The sequence below is a fragment of the Triturus cristatus genome, chromosome 3_2, assembly GCF_964204655.1.
Source record: "Triturus cristatus chromosome 3_2, aTriCri1.1, whole genome shotgun sequence".
Lineage (NCBI taxonomy): Eukaryota > Metazoa > Chordata > Amphibia > Caudata > Salamandridae > Triturus > Triturus cristatus.
Window position 1 is genome coordinate 1,035,564,432 of NC_140584.1, and position 16,502 is coordinate 1,035,580,933.

At 41.7% G+C, this 16,502-nt stretch overlaps 1 long non-coding RNA gene across 2 annotated transcripts in view; it reads left to right on the plus strand.

Moving 5' to 3' along the window:
- Positions 1–6,410: 6,410 nt before the first annotated feature.
- The window catches only part of LOC146859056 (uncharacterized), a 320,388-nt gene continuing 310,296 nt past the window's right edge, over positions 6,411–16,502 (plus strand). Inside the window, exon 1 of one of the 2 annotated variants that reach the window (XR_014979731.1) lies at positions 6,411–6,520. This is a non-coding gene — a long non-coding RNA (uncharacterized LOC146859056). The remainder of the gene's footprint in view (positions 6,521–16,502) is intronic. The other variant, XR_014979730.1, reaches the window with a different exon arrangement.

Genomic DNA, 16,502 nt, shown 5'->3' on the forward strand with positions numbered 1-16,502 from the left:
GTCGAGTTGAGCGATAGCTGCATCGAACTCATCAATGTCTTCATCTAAACCATCATAATCGGGAAGATGGTCAAATACATTTTGCCCCTCAACGCCAAGATAATACATAAGACCTTTTTTCCTGTCAGGTTTGAATTTAGTCGCATCAATGGCTACCAAGTATGCTTTAAACGAACGAATCCAAAGTTTCCACTCTAGGGGAGGATCACCAGGATCTTGCAGGAAAGGAGCTGGTGCTGCAATATTTTGCATGTCTTTCGGTGAAAAGAAAGAAGAGAGCAATAAAAAACAAATTATAAAGAAAAATACCTAATATAAAATGAGTATGAAATCCGTTTAATGCACCAATATCACTTGCACCAAATACTGAGCGTGCAAATCGCTGAAGTAGCCAACAACAGTTCAACATGGAACAAGAATTGCTAAAGAAGAATGAAAACACAACAAAAAAAAAATAGTATTAAAATTGTTTGCAGAAAGAAAATACAAGAGGTTGAGAAATACAACTCTCTTTTCACAGAATCAATGTGTGCAGGTCACAGAAGTAACAAGCCTGCCGTTTTCAAATGTACCACTGGGAGTGCTGTAGCCAGGAAGTGCTGCTTGCAGTGGACGTGCTGCTTTAAACTCTATGACCTTTTTAATCTTGTCGAGAAAACAACAGGAAAGAAGCCAAGGTAAGAACCTTCTCATTCTCTTCTTTTCTAAAACTTAAATCGCTGCTGAGAATCCTAAGTATGATGCTGCTTGCCAAACGCTGCTTGTCTCGTCTTACGCGCGAGCTGCTTGTCTGCGCGCGAGCTGCTGCTTGTGAGATACAGGCGCGAGCATGTAGATATTCTAAGCGTCGTCTCGAGCACAGCGCTCCTTTTCCACAATACGAGTACTGGTGGCTTAGACTTTAAAAAAAAAAGAATCGACAACTGACGTAGTGCCAAAATACATTAACTGTGCAGCCCCACGTTTCAAGATATCGCCACCGCTTGTCACCAAATCAAATAAACAGTCTCGCCACGCACCATGGCAACGGATCGACTCTTCTTGGAAAAACACTTCGCACACTGCCCAAAAATGCCGAGTTGCTGCTCCACGAAGCGGGACAGTACAACCAAGGTTGAACAAAGCCTCTCACCTCGCTCGTCGTGTATGGCAATAAAAGTTCCAAATACCCGTTTCAATACTTAACTGGCTCTGAGTATTTCGCCACTTAATCCTCTGGCCCCTTCTTGCTCGTTTGAATAACAAACAATCCCGGTCGTCGCCAAACTTGTAGAGAAGAGTCACACTGTCATACTGGAAACTTGTGGTTTAATCATGAAGTACATCCATACAAGAAGGGGCTCTGGAGCAACTGCCACATACAAGAACCTTCATACCAGAATGTAGAACACTTGCTCCATGAGCTCACTACATTCCAAGTCAATGACTGAATAAACACACATTACCACAGTTCCTCCTCAAGAAACCCTCTGCAACCCCCAGTGATCTCCAGAACTACCGCTTCATCTCATTACTCCAGTTTCTGGCCGAAGTCCTGGAGAATGCCTCATCGAAAACTCATCGAACACTTGAAGAGAAACAACCTACTCCACCCCTCCCAATCAGGTTTCAGAGCCAGCCACAGCACTAAGACAGCCCTGATCACCACAACTGATGACATCTGCATGCTACTTGACAGAGGAGATTCAGCTTCTCTGATCCTGCTTGACCACTCCACAGCCTTCGACACCGTCTCCCACCACACACTCATCAGCCGACTACACCAGATCGTAATCAAAGTCGACACTCTCAAATGGATGGCATCCTTCCTTACCGGGCGCACCCAGAGAATCACAGCCCAAACTCACCATCTGCAGCATCCCACAAGTGTCATCTCTCAGTCCGACTCTCTTCAATATCTACCTGATGCCGCTAGCAGACATCGACAGAACCCATAACATCAACATCATCTCCTGCGCCTATGACATCCAGCTCATGCTCTCCCTATCAGCAGATCTCACCACAACAAAACACAGATTCCCTATCTGCTTGAAGAACGTCTCAGCCTGGATGAAGGACAATTGCCCGAAGCTCAACCTGGACAAAACCAAAGTGCTCAGTTTCGGCAGACACACCCCCCTCTGGAATGACTCCTGGTGGCCGTTGGAACTCAGACTGGACAGAGGGCTGTCCATGAAATGGCATGTCAACGCCTTCTTCTCAGCCTGCTTCCTCACACTCCGCATGCTCCATAGATTTTTCAAATGGCTACCCATCAACTCTAGGAAAACTGTAACACAGGCCCTCATTATCACCTGGCTTGACTACAGCAATGCACTCTATGAAGACACCCCAGAGAATTCATGAGAAAACTCCAGATGATCTAAAACGCAGCTGCCAGACTGATCCTCAACTTGCCAAAAGGACCCCCATCACCCAGCTACTGAAAGACCTCCACTGGCTCCCCATCAAGTAGAGATGCCAATTCAAGCTCCTGACCCACGTCTACAAAGCCCTACATGACCAAAGACCTGCATACATGAACCACCGCCTGAATTTCCACCAACCACCCAGAAACCTCTGCTCCGCCCTCCTCGCCCTCACTGAGATACCACGCATCCTTTGATGCTGCCCGAAGGTCGCTCCTTTTTCCATTCGTGCACACAAATTCTGGAACACCCAACTGCACCATCACTGAGAGACTTCAGGAAGGGACCTGGCTCTTTGACTGAACTCCCGCAGCACTTGGATACCCTTGTGGGTGATTAGTCACGCTATACAAGAATTGATTGATGAAATTTCAATATACGTTGGCGCATTGCTTAAAATACAGTATTAAATCTGCTTTGCAATTGTTTTACATTTTCCAGCAAACCTGGCTGTCGCCTGGTGTCACGTCATGTCTATCTTCGCATTGCTGTGTTTGTGTTTAAAATGCAGATGCTACATTGGCCAGTGTCCTTGAACCTGGCAAGAACCTGTGACACAGGAGCATAGAGAAGGTGAGTGTACAGCCTGCATGTCTTTTATAACTGAGAACTATCTCAGCCGAGGAGCACTACATGCATGAATAAAGCACTAAGGTTAATTGTTTTTACCTTCTGTACAGTTTGCTCATTAAGAACGCTACTATCATTAGTTTGGAAATGGCCAATAAATAAATCAATTAATCAGTAGATTTGTAGAGCACTACTTGTCACCCATGAGGGTATTCAGGTGCTGGCAGGGTCCAGCTGAATAGCCAGGTATTCAGGGACTGTTGGGAGTCTGGAAGAAATGGGGAGGTCCGTAGATAAAAGGGTAGATCGTTCTAGTCTTCGCTGCTAGGCACAAAAAGGAGCAACCTCCACATCTGCTATGTCAGATGTAGGGGGGAGAGTTAGAGAAAGGGATGAAGAGTGGAGGTGTCTGGTGGGCTGATGGAAGTTCAGGCGATTGTGCAAGTAGGCAGGTCCACAGTTATGAAGGGCCTTGTATGCATGGGTAAGGAGCTTGAACTGGCATCTTTTCTGTACATGGAGTCAGCGGAGTTCCCTGAGGTAGGGGGTGATGTGAGTTAATCCAGGGAGATCAAGGATGAGTCTGACTGCAGCTTTCTGTATGGTCTGTAGGCAGAGGAGGTGAGCTGATCCAGTATTGGGAGAGCATCCTCGCTGGTCTTTAAATACTCCTTGGCCCCTTTTGTGTTGTGATAATTTATTGCAGCCATGTTTGGCATATGGGAACATTTCTTATTTAAATTCATGTCATTGAAATCAATAAAACTCAATAGCCATTTTGCATGTATTCTGTAAATATTCGTGCTCTATGCACAAGCGACAAGTTGAGTTAATAGTTCATATTCAGTATTAATAAACATGCTCATCGTGTGAATCCGTGTTAAGATTTTATTTTTTCCAATCGGATACAATATAGTAAAGTAACTGTATGTGGTCTTCCTAATGGGCAGATTTCTACTTGACATATAGTTGTGATGCATATTTCCCTTAATGGAAACCAGACTTGTGAACTGGCAGTACCATAATCACCTAATCACCCAGTGATTTAAATTTACATATTGAAGTACTGAAATCGGTGCCCACTGGCATAACGCCTAAAAATAATCAACAGATTGAGTATATTACAGTACAGAACTAATGTAGGGTGGCATCTAAGTTCTTATTACTGAGCATTATTAAGTTCACCCGTTTCTATGGTGAAATTTGTGACGAATAAAAGAGGGGCCATTACGATATAATGGGGTGACCCACAAAAGTCCAAGGATCTTGGTAACGTTTATTATTGAAAACAATGGTCCTAGAATACTTAAGTTTACACTTTACACTTGGTATATTTTTACTTAATGAATGCTGCTCAGAAGTAAAGTGTAAACGTAAGTAGTCTAGAACCATTGTTTTCTATACCGAATAAAAGAGGGAGCCCTTAAACAGGTGCCATATTGGATGTTCTACAATGTAAAGACATATATTGCATGTCATTCTTGTTTCCATGGTTGCGCGTGACATGTAGTCCAGTTCAGTATAAACCACAGGAGACGCCTCAGAGCCAAGATAACATTAATACACAACAGTGTCCTATCAGGTATCATTAGAGATTATAATTCATGATTTATGCAATACCGAAAGTATATTGAACGGCGCCATAAGTCAGCAAAGAAGATATGACCAACTAATCCTTTTCATATTGAAATTCTCGGATCATATGTATCTATATGCAGCAGACATATACATTAAAATCAGTGAAATATGTGCTCATTATCATGTGAACACAGTGCAGAGTTTGTGCAAGCGTGCAAAAAAAGATGATCACTGTAAAATCAAGAAACGGCAGAAAGAATACAACATGTACAGATTCTATGGATTTCTGCACATATTTCATTAAATTAAGTCTCTCAAACCCAGGGGGTAGGTGACAGTGTTTCAACCCTGTATCTTAGTGAAGGGTCATCATCGGGGCAAAGGTGAGGATAAACTGAGCTCAATAATGCAAAAACAATGACTGCGCAACTATACATAGGCCTTGTAGGGAACTAAAGGCCAGATGTACTACCATTCCAAATTTCGACTCGCAATTTGCACTCCATTTCAAGTCGCAAATTGGGAGTCGCAATCTGGAATGTACAACAGTGTCAGAGACACTGATTGCGATTCCCAAAGGGGTTGCAAAATGCGAGGCTCATGAATATTAATGAGCTACTCGCAATTTGCGACCCCATTGGGAATGGCTGGCCCTCCCAGGGATAGTGGCCTGCTGGGCTCAGCAGACTTCCATGTCTGGAACTGCTTGTCAACAAAGCAGTTTTAAAAAAAAAATGCAGCACGTTTTCCTTAAAGCAAAACGGGGTGCATTTAAAAAAAAAAAAAAAGAAACATTTTCGTTTCATTTTTTAAGGGCAAGTAGTGAGTGGTCCCTGGGACCACTGCCTGCCCTTAAAAAATATTTTCAGAGCCAGTCACAAAGGGGAAGGGGTACCCTGGGGACCCCTTCCCATTTGCGACTCCATTACCACCCTCTTGAAGAGGGCGGTAAATTGCGAATATTAACATTGGCCACTGATCCTGAGTTGCATTTGTCCTGGCGTTCGTAAATAGGGCATTCAAACAGTGGCGCCATTTTACTTGATTTAAGATTAATCCTAAATTGACGGCCATAGTGGAATAATGAATTTAATACATAATAACATGGTGCAAGAACATGTATATGGTTTGGAAACTTACTGTAGAACTAATTCTTTTAGTCTTTGACATTATAGCCTCACTTTATCACATACGTATCAGTATCATGTGTAAAATGATTTGACAAATAAGACAGTAATAACATTTATTCTGACACCATAAAAAATTAACATAGATTGGTGGCCATATTGGAATGATAAGCTTAATAGGTCATTTTATTTTACGAGTGCAATTCAACATTTTAAATCCTTATTGTGGAGCTATGTACATCAGTGGCGGCTGGTATTAACGGGCGTAAGGGGCGTTGCCCTCCCAGCTTCAGAGCAGAGAAGGGAGAAAATTAACACCACCATGGAGCAAATGGCATGCTCATTGCTCACTGCTTGGTGCTCCACTTGACCACTTCTATCGATTCGAAACATTACATTTTAATATGTAATATATCATTGTCGTTGTTTTTTTAGGTTGCTTTTTTTTAGGTCAGCGGACACTCGGGCGACAGTGAGAGTCCCCTCCTAGTACGCCTGTCATGAAATGGGCGATGATTATTCCTCGCCCTCCAGGCACAAGCTAGGAAAATGGCATCATCCTGGGGGGAGTGGCTGCACCAAGCAGCAGTGAATGGTCTTGAAATGGGGCGATTCTGATGTGGCCCAGGGCGGGGTCAGCAGAGCCTCATTGACTTTAAGGGGAAGGGGTGGGGCTGGCCGTGTTAAAGGCTTCGCACACGAGGGAGTGCTTAAGGCAAGACCCCTCCTTCCAGCACCTCGTGAGTCCCCTCGCCATTTTGAATGTCCGGCCGGGCCGGCTGAAATTACAAGCACCTCCGAGTCACAGAAGCGGCGGGTCACAGAGTAAAACAAAAGGTAAACTCCGTGGTTGATTTTCTATGTTTAAGTGTTTGAATGTTTCTATGTGGTATGCCAATGCCGCCATCGCCAGTGTTCGAATATGCGGCTGTCGGCTAGTGCTTAATCCACCGTGCCTAACAAAATTAATGTGTGTCTGTTTTTAATGCGACTGCTGATCCAGTAAAGGCAAGCGCTCCGATACCTTCGGGTCAATTTAGCGCTATATAAAATGCAGAGAAAAGAAAAACGGAAAAAAACTTCCTTTGCCCTACAAGATGGAAACTTTCAAAACTAATTTTGTTCAAACTGCATGCACATCAAAATATGTAGGTAAGGACGTGCTGGTGCAGATGAAATGCTCAGAACGTTCGTCTAGATATTAAAATCAGGCAGAGGGAGGCAGCCTCCCATCTCAGGCCCATCCGCCTAAATAAATGGCCTCAATTAGTCACAATTCAATCAGGGTTCGTTTGATCAACGACTTGATGCGGTGTGACTTTGTGACACCCAGACAGAGTCGAAAGGAGAATGTGCTTAGAATGGAATGGGACTGGAAAGGGGCACAAGTGATGTTTTCATATGTGTAATGCTGAATAAACAGCCCGCTTCGACTGCGGGGACAACAGAGTCGCCGTTCTTCCTGGAAATATGAATATGCTCTTCCTACCGTGAGCTTTAGACGGACAGGCAATCGGGCACATCAAGAAGTTTTTTTGTTTTTTATGTTGAACGCTGATCTTTTTTCTAATTGTTTGCTTTTTATGGTGACGGGAACCAAGCACCGGAAATATGTATTCTGAGTCTTTTACATTTTTATACACAACACATTGGAGGGTACGTTTGATGTTGCTGGGAAAGGTTGCAGTTCGCTCTTTTTCTTTTCATTTATGTTTTTGAACCCACTCAGCAAAGCTGGGAAGGCGGTCTATAGGTCCGGTTGTTGCCTTCAGATCAAAACACCATTATTGTAGTCTAATTTTCTCCTCTTCGCCAATTTGTGTGAGTGTGACCTTCCCAACTCACTTCAGCTTGGGGGGGAGGGGCAGCAGTGGATGCACTGTGTACATAAGGCAACAGAGCCATTGAGAGAAATAATTTGGCCCAGCTCCCTTTCACAATTACGTTTTGGCTGAATCTGCTGAAATATCTTTAATACGTTTCAGTTTTGAGCATTGGATTGCAGTTTGCAGGTAACACCTTCTTTGTTGTGTTAGCTTTTGTGTTCAGTTATTGCCGGATTTGGATGCCACATAGCAAGTACCTTGTGTCTCATACGACTGGTAGGAATGTTGAGAATGTATTGAGATGGGGATATTGGCTTGTGTGTGCCATTTTTCCTGATCCATTTCTTGTTAAAAACCTGTGCTTGCTTAAATTTTGATCTGTGTACCAGTGAAATGCAGAGACACTGGGTACAGGCATATGGGGCTCTTCCCGTTAGCCCTGACACCTGCTGCTGCTGATTCGCCCACCACTTTCAAATGTCACCAGCCGCCACTGATGTACATTTTAATGGTATAACAGCACATACCCGTCAGTATCACTTGCAAAAATTATTTGACAAAAAAGACTGTAAGAACATAAAGTCTGGCCTCATCAAGAATCAGCACAGATTGGTGACCATATTGGAATGAAAAGCTTAATGGGTAATTTTGTAGTGCGAGGACAAGTCAACATTTTGTAACTTTCAATCAATGAATCAATCGGTACTTGTAGAGTAAATTTTAATTAAAATGAAGGATTACCATCAAGACAGCCTCTCAGAGGCGAAACAACATCACTTGAACATCAGAATCAAATGGCACCTGAGTCATAGCAAAGCACCAATCGAGTGCAGAAAAGAATTACGCACAAATGCTTGGACACCAGGCTCTCTAGCACAACCTGCTGTGGACTCATCAAATAATTATACAACCCAAGACACTTCAGCTTTGGTAACAATCTGGCATCCTGAATATAAATCTAAAGGCAGCAGAGACATACTGAATTGTGGTAACATTTCTAAACTTCTTGCTTCGCACCCAAAGCTTTGTTCTCTAAATGCCTGTAACATTGCCTCTATATAATTCACACCCTCAAACATATTTTCTCAGAAGGAAGCAACCGTAGTAACATGGACATCTCAATCGGCAGCTAACTCTGTCCATGAAAATCAGAGAATCCTAGAAGACTGGGGAATATTGATCACTTAGCTCAGTCCTTAACCATCTCTTTTCGTATTTCAGGCTGGAAGATGGTGTAAGCTCGTCGCTCCCACCCCTGCAAAGAGCCAGGACGATTGAGGATGGCTTACCAGAACCTTGGCCAGGCCTCAATCAAATTGCCCGCTCTCAACAACCATTTTCTTTTAAGTCCAAACATCAAGGGAAAAACATGCAAGCGATCCCTTGTTTCCTGGAATGTTGCATAGTTAGACAAACTTCACATGAACAAAGATACTGGAGCCGATTCACAGAACTAACTTAAGATAAAATCATAAACTTACTACTTTTGGTATTCACAGAAGTTAGGATTTTGTCTTAAGTTTGTCTTAAGACACACTTAAGACACACTTAAGACAAATTTAAGACAGACTTAAGACAGACTTAAGACAGACAAGACAAACTTAAGACAAACTTAAGACAGACTTAACCCCTTCTGTGCCACGCCCTTTCCCCCTCCTGTGCCGGGCGTTTCATTAGTGGGTGGGGTTCATGACGAGATAGTCTCGTCATGGGCACAGCGCGACCGTGCTCCATGACGAGACTATCTCGTCATGGGCACAGAAGAGGTTAAGACAAACTTAAGACAAAATCCTAACTTCAGTCTGCCTTAAGTCTGCCTTGAGTCTGTCTTGAGTCTGTCTTGAGTCTGTCTTGAGTCTGTCTTGAGTCTGTCTTGAGTCTGTCTTGAGTCTGTCTTGAGTCTGTCTTGAGTCTGTCTTAAGACAAACTTAAGACAAAATCCTAACTTCTGTGAATACCAAAAGTAGTGAGTTTAGGATTTTGTCTTAAGTTAGTTCTGTGAATCGGGCCCGCTGTCTTTTTTATTCTCCTATGACATATGTATCCAAGAATCATGGCGAGACCATGAAACCCTTCTTAAAGGATATTGGAGTTCTTTTTTCCAGCCATCAGATCCCATCTTAAAGGCCATGCAAAGGGCAGTCTCTCCATCTGATTGGAATTTTGCAGCTATTGAATATTCCACCTGACACAAAGATTCTTTTTGTAGTTAGATCAAAAATTTGAAACATAACTTGTTGAAGGGTCAGTTATTTTTGCTAAATGTATAATACACCCAGCAACATCAGGGAAAAGCCAAAAGGTAAATGATTCAGTGCAACTTATCTCTGATATCAAGCTCAAGAACGCTTCAATTTAAGCCTACTACAGAAATATTGCAGAAAAAATAGCAATAGCTGATCCCGTCACAAGTTACCAGGCCTCAAAGATCAGACTCAATAGGCCACACCCCCTTGGCTGATGTGGAAGGCATGTCTGTGTTGGCCTTGAATGGTCCATTTCCGGATGATCAACCTTCATACATACTTCAGAGAAAAGACTATCAGTTTTAGATTATACGTTCAGTTCGATTTTGTTTTTTACTGCCATAATCTCCTTTTCTATTACACCACACTGTGAAAGTGACCACATGCCCCAGATGCTGCTTATAAAGAATCCCATCTGCGCGCACCCACATTCAGAGTCCATTGGACCAAATGAAGCCCTAAACTGGTCAAATGGAGCCCGGAAGTAGCCACAAAATATGCCCACCCACGGGAAATCAGTGTTACCCAATAAGTATAGCACTTCATTTTACACAGTCAGTGACTAGGGACTCTTTGTTCAGCAGCTACTGCATACTTTTGGCAGCAGTTCTAGGTCTGTCTCTTCATCTAGAGCTCTCAGGCCTACCTTCAAGCACCCTTGGTTCACAAAAGAACTATTAGCTCAGAAAAGCTTACTTAATAAAAAAGCAAGAATACTCAAATCCTCGGCTGCAAATTTATCCTTACTGGTTGAAACAAATGACTTACGTAGTTCCTAGAAAAAGCAGATCTGGCAAGTGAAACAAAAGCACGAGGAAACGTTGCAAATCCAACTCTTTCTTGCTTGACGAAATAGAAACCCAAAAGAGTTCTGGATCATCATCAATTTCCTGTATAAGGGCTTTGAGAGTGCAAATGTAAATGGGAATAGCATTGCCCCTGCAGACTGGATCAACCACATTAGCCCCCTTTATAGTGATTTGATGAAACAATCTAAATTACCACTCAGTAACGGCAGGCAAAACAACCAGGACACAAGCTTTGAGGTCGGCCTTGATCAAACTTCTCTTTTTGCCTTAACCTTCACAGCCAAAAGGATCAGCAAACAGATTTAGAAATGTAGAGCAGATGGGGCTTCTGGCCCCAATGACATCCTGGTGTCAATCTATAAACAGCATGTCGATTTTTGGTCTAAATTGCTGAAAAAGCTTTTCAGAACATGCATGGTTTATTTATTTATTTATTTATTTATTTATTTATTTATTTATTTATTTATTTATGGGATTTTTAATGCGCAACTAATACCCTAGGGTGTCTAGGCGCAATGAGATGCTCTAGGATACACAAAATTGAGGACAGGAACTTATTGATTAAATAGCCAAGTTTTCAGAGCCTTACGGAAGGCAATGAGTGTTGGTGCTGTTTTAATATACAAGGGGAGTGTGTTCCACAGTATGGGGGTCGCTACCAGGAAGCGTCTATCTCCCCAAGTGGCCGTTCTTGTTCGGGGAACATGCAATAGGTGGCTTGCTGCTGATCTTAGATTCTTTCCAGGTATGTACACCTGAAAAGCTTCCTTTAAGAACTTTGGTCCAGTCTGATGAATGGCCTTGTAGGCGATGCAGAGAGCCTTGAATTTAATTCTGCTCTCCACTCTTAGCCAATGTAGATGGCGTATGGCTGCTGAAGTAGAGTGTCGCCAAGGAATATTAAGCAGAATTCGTGCTGCCACATTTTGCACGGACTGCAGTTTGTTCAGGATGTATTTGTGAGTGCTAAGGAAGAGGGCGTTTCCATAGTCCAGCTTCGAAAACACTAAGGTGGTAATCAGTGTTTTCCCTGCCGAAGCGGGTAGGTATGGCATGAGTTTTTTTATTTTCTTCAGCACGAAGAATGCAGCAGAGACCACCTTGTTGACATGATAACCAAAAGATAGCCTGTTATCAAAGATCACTCCCAAATTCCTAACCTTGACAGCTGGAATCGGGGGGGAGCCCATCTGACTGGGCCACCAAGTTGGGGACCATTCGGGGGAGATCTTACCGAAAGTCATAACTTCGGTTTTCTCTGCATTAAGTTTCAGGCAGTTACTGTGCATCCATGATTGTACATCCAGTAACCCCTCCTGAAACTTAGCTGCTACCACTGGACCGTTCTTATGCACCGCCAGCACAAGCTGGGTGTCATCCGCGTAGGTAGTTAATCGCATCCCATGTGATTTAATAACCCTCGCCAAGTCCGCAACATAGATATTAAAAAGCGTGGGACTTAGCGAGGATCCTTGAGGGACTCCACAGGGCAGTTCAGAAGTGGGCGAGTAGTAGTTGCCCAGTTTGACTGCCTGTTTGCGATTAACAAGGAAGGAGGCTATAAGGTCTTTAGCCAGATGACTAATTCCAAGGGCTGCGACACGGTCGACCAAGATGACGTGGTCGACCGTGTCAAAAGCAGCTGACAGGTCCAATAAGATGAGCACTGCAGCACCTCCCGAATCCATGATCTCTCGAATTTCATCCGAGGCCTTTATCAATGCTGTCTCAGTTCCGTGTCCCTTCCGGAACCCGAACTGAGTGTCATCTAAGAGCTTATGTTGTTCAATAAACTCAGAGAGCTGTTTATTCATTATTGCCTCCACTATTTTGGCAGGAAATGGAAGGCAGGCAATTGGCCTGTAGTTGGAAGTGATGGTAGGGTCTAAAGATGGCTTCTTAATCAGAGGTTTAACAATAGCCTTCTTCCAGGTCTGTGGATAGACACCTGTCCTAAAGATGGAGTTGCATATGTTGGTCAGCGGCTGGGTAACCACATTGTGTAGTTGGTTCATTATGGTCGGAGGACATGGGTCCAACGGAGAGCCTGATTTAATTTTGCCAACAAGTGCGTTGACCTGTTCTTCGGTAGCTGACTGAAACTGAGTAAAGGAAGGGTGCTTCAGTGCTGGTTGAATAGTTAAATCAGTGGTTCTTCCTACCGGCTCTTTAGAAAAAGTGGAGTAAATATCCATTACTTTAGTAGTAAAAAATGTGGCTAGGGCGGTACAGAATTCCTGCGAGTTCTCTATTGTGGAGCCAGCTGGAGGACTAGACAGAGAGTTCACCACCTGAAATAACATCCTAGCTGAGTTCTGGGCGTGCTCAATACGACCAGTGAAGAAAAGATTCTTTTGTATAGTGATAGCTTTCTTATATATAGCCAGAGCACTTTTGTATTCTTGCTTAGCCAATGGACTGTAGTGCTTTCTCCAGCGCCTTTCTAAATTTCTACAGAACTGACGCTGAAGTCGCAGCTCTTCTGTATACCACTGGGCAGATGGAGTGGTTCTATTGGGGCGATAAGTTTTTTCAGGAGCAACTTCGTTCGCTGCTTTTAAGATCCATTCCTGAAATTTAATGGACATAGTTTCAGTATTGTCTCCGCTTTCTGGAGCAGATGACAGCAAGAGATTTGAGAGATGTGGTATGTCTGCGTTTTTCCACATCCGCTCCCCCACTGGTGTCCTATCATTGGTCTGAGGGGGTTTGAGTGGTAGCATCCGAATCCTAAAAATAATGGCTTGGTGGTCAGACCAGATCAAAGGTAGTATTGCTACCAACTCAATGCCATGGTCATTCGTAAACAGGCCATCCAGCGTGTGTCCGGCTTCATGCGTGGGGCCCTTCACCAGCTGCTGCAGTCCTATTGCCTGCATATCAGTAATAAGTTGGAGTGTATCTTTGTTTTCCAAGTTTTCCAGAGGAAAATTAAAATCCCCAAGAATTGTATAAGTCGGGGATTCTATTGCTGATTCCATAATTTCAATGAGTGCAGCTAGAAATTTGGTTCGAGCTCCAGGTGGCCTGTACACCAGGGTTCCTTTAAACGCCTGTTTGTGTGTAAGATTGATAGTAAATGCGAGAGCTTCGCAATTGGTACTTAGAATGGGCTCAAATGTAGCGCGATAAGTGTCCCTATGAATAATGGCTAAGCCTCCGCCTCGCCCCGAGGCTCTATCTTGTCTAGCTACACTGTAACCTTCAGGAGTAGCTTGAACAATGGTTATGGATTCCATTCCGTTATCTTGGCACGGTTCTGTTCTACACCCAATTTATGAGAAAGGCCCAGTGGCAGACCCTGACAACTACCGCTTCATCTCTCTCTTGGATGTTGACCCCAAATGCTTCGCCTCTCTCCTGCTGGAAGATCTCAACACCTGGGCCAACTCCAGGAATCTAATCCCATTCAATAAAAGCAGCTTTAGAGCTTTCTCCGGCACCGCTGACAATCTGGTGCCTATTATGTTGCTTGTAGCAAAACAAATAAGCAAGGGCGAGTTACTCTACTGCTGTTTTATAGATTACAGCATAGCCTTTAACCACGTAAACCACCAGCTGCTCTGGTCCAAACTTGCTGCCTGGGAATTCCCAACACCAGTATTGAGTGGTATTCAATTGCTTTATTCCAACATCTGGGCCAGAGTAAAATTGGAAAATACAATTTCCAGCAAAATCAAGACTCACCATGGTGTTAAACAAGGGTGTGTGCTGGCCCGGCTCCTTTTAATCTATATATCTGCCCAAATTGGATTCTGTTATCAGCCACACTCCAAAACATGGAATTCAACCCATGACTGCCCTGATCTATGCGGACGATGTAGTCCTTCTCAGTCAAATTAAACAAGGGTGTGTGTTGGCCCCGACTCCTTTTAATCTATATATCTGCCCAAATTGGATTCTGTTGTCAGCCACGCTCCAAAATATGGAAATCAACCCATGACTGCCCTGATTTATGGGGACGATGTAGTCCTTCTCAGTCAAATGGTGATGGGGCTGCAAAGATTGATTAATGCATTTGTATAAACATATCAGCTCAAATGCAATGACAATAAGTTTTGAAAAAAGTAACATAAGAGTGTTTGGCAGAAAAAAAATGAAAATAGGCGGCAGGTTGGACAAACACCTTCGACTGAATCTAACAAATACAAATACCTTGGATGCTGGCTGGACGACAAAGGAGGTCACTTACTTCTCAATTCGCTCAAACCAAAATTCACTTCTCTTCAATTTGCTTTTCAAACCATATTAAAAACAGTAAAATGGCCCACTTTGGAAACCATCTTGAAGATGATCAGCGCAAAATGTATTCTTACGCTGACATATGGCACAGAGGCATTTCCAGGAAGATTCAGTGCATCTTTGCAACAAAGCACAGAGCACCATTTTAGGTTTTTGTTTCAGCTGCCGAACAATACATCACCGGCCCAGATTAGGTTGGCATTCCAACTAAGTTACCAACAAGTTATTCATCAAGCTAATTTTCTGAAATATATGCTCTCAGCACGAGAAGCCAACATAGGATCCTTAAAAAAATGAAAAATATATCAAAATATAAAAAACAAATCTAAAAAATAGAAACATATTATAATGTTAAATAGATATGACAAATACCTAAACAATTATATTAAATACATTTAAAAATAATTTACAAATAACTTTTTTTAGTTAGAAATTATTTATAAACAAAAACATTAAGTATGACATAAATTTCATCTTTTTTATTTCCTACTCTATAACACCGCACAATTCACACCACACATCTAATTATTTTTTAAATGTACCTCCATAATAAACTGTCAATTAAGGAAATATAATTAATTAAAGAAAAAATTAAAACAGATAAATCTTAATTTACTCCCCAAACGTTACTCCTAAAAAACAAAACTCACACAAAAAATAAACAATAGCCTACTTAATTATCAATTGATTAATTATTATTAATGATCAACTAATTATTAAATAATTAAACATAAATCACTTGCCACCCTCTAGCCCTCTAAACCCCACAACCCACACCTAAAAATCATTACACAATTTCCGTAATTATTTTTTAGGAGAATAAATTAATATCAATTAACAACTACTTAATAAATAATTAAAAATAAATTACTTCCCACCCTTTACCACTATAAATGCCACAACTCACATCTAAAATGAATTACACAACTGCCATATTAAAATTGTAATTAATTAACAAATATTCATTAATTAATTACAAATAAATTACTTCCCACCCTTTACCCCTATAAACCCTACAACCCCCTTCTAAAAGAATTACACAATTAGTATAATTAATTACCAACTAAAGAATTATTAATAATTAACCAATTAATAATTACTTAATAATACATTACTTCCTACAATTAGCACTATAAAATCAAAATTAAGTAAATATTGATACATTTAAAAAAAATCATTAATTTATGATAACTAAATTACCTCCCACCCTGTACCCCTATAAACCCCGCAACCACCTCCTATAAAATTAACACGATTACTATAATTAATTACCAATTCATATTATTGAACAACCAATTAATACTTAATTAATAATACATTACTTCCCACAGTTAACACTATCAAATCTAAATTAAGTAAATATTACTAAATAAAAAATAATCATTAATTTATTATAATTCAATTACTTCCCACCCTAATCCCCTATAAACCCACAACCCCCTACTGAACTATAAAACGCAAAATGTAATTAAAATAGATAACTACTAAAAATGCAACACATATATTAAAAACCAAAAACAATACCAAAAAATAGATCACATACATTTAAAATACATACTAAAATACATAACACTAATTAAAAAAAAAAAAAAAATCGATACTTTAAAGAACTATGGGGCCAATTACTATGGCAGACGGACTGGAGTCCATCCGCCATCGTGGTGGTGACCGGGACCGTCCGCAATACATGTGGCGG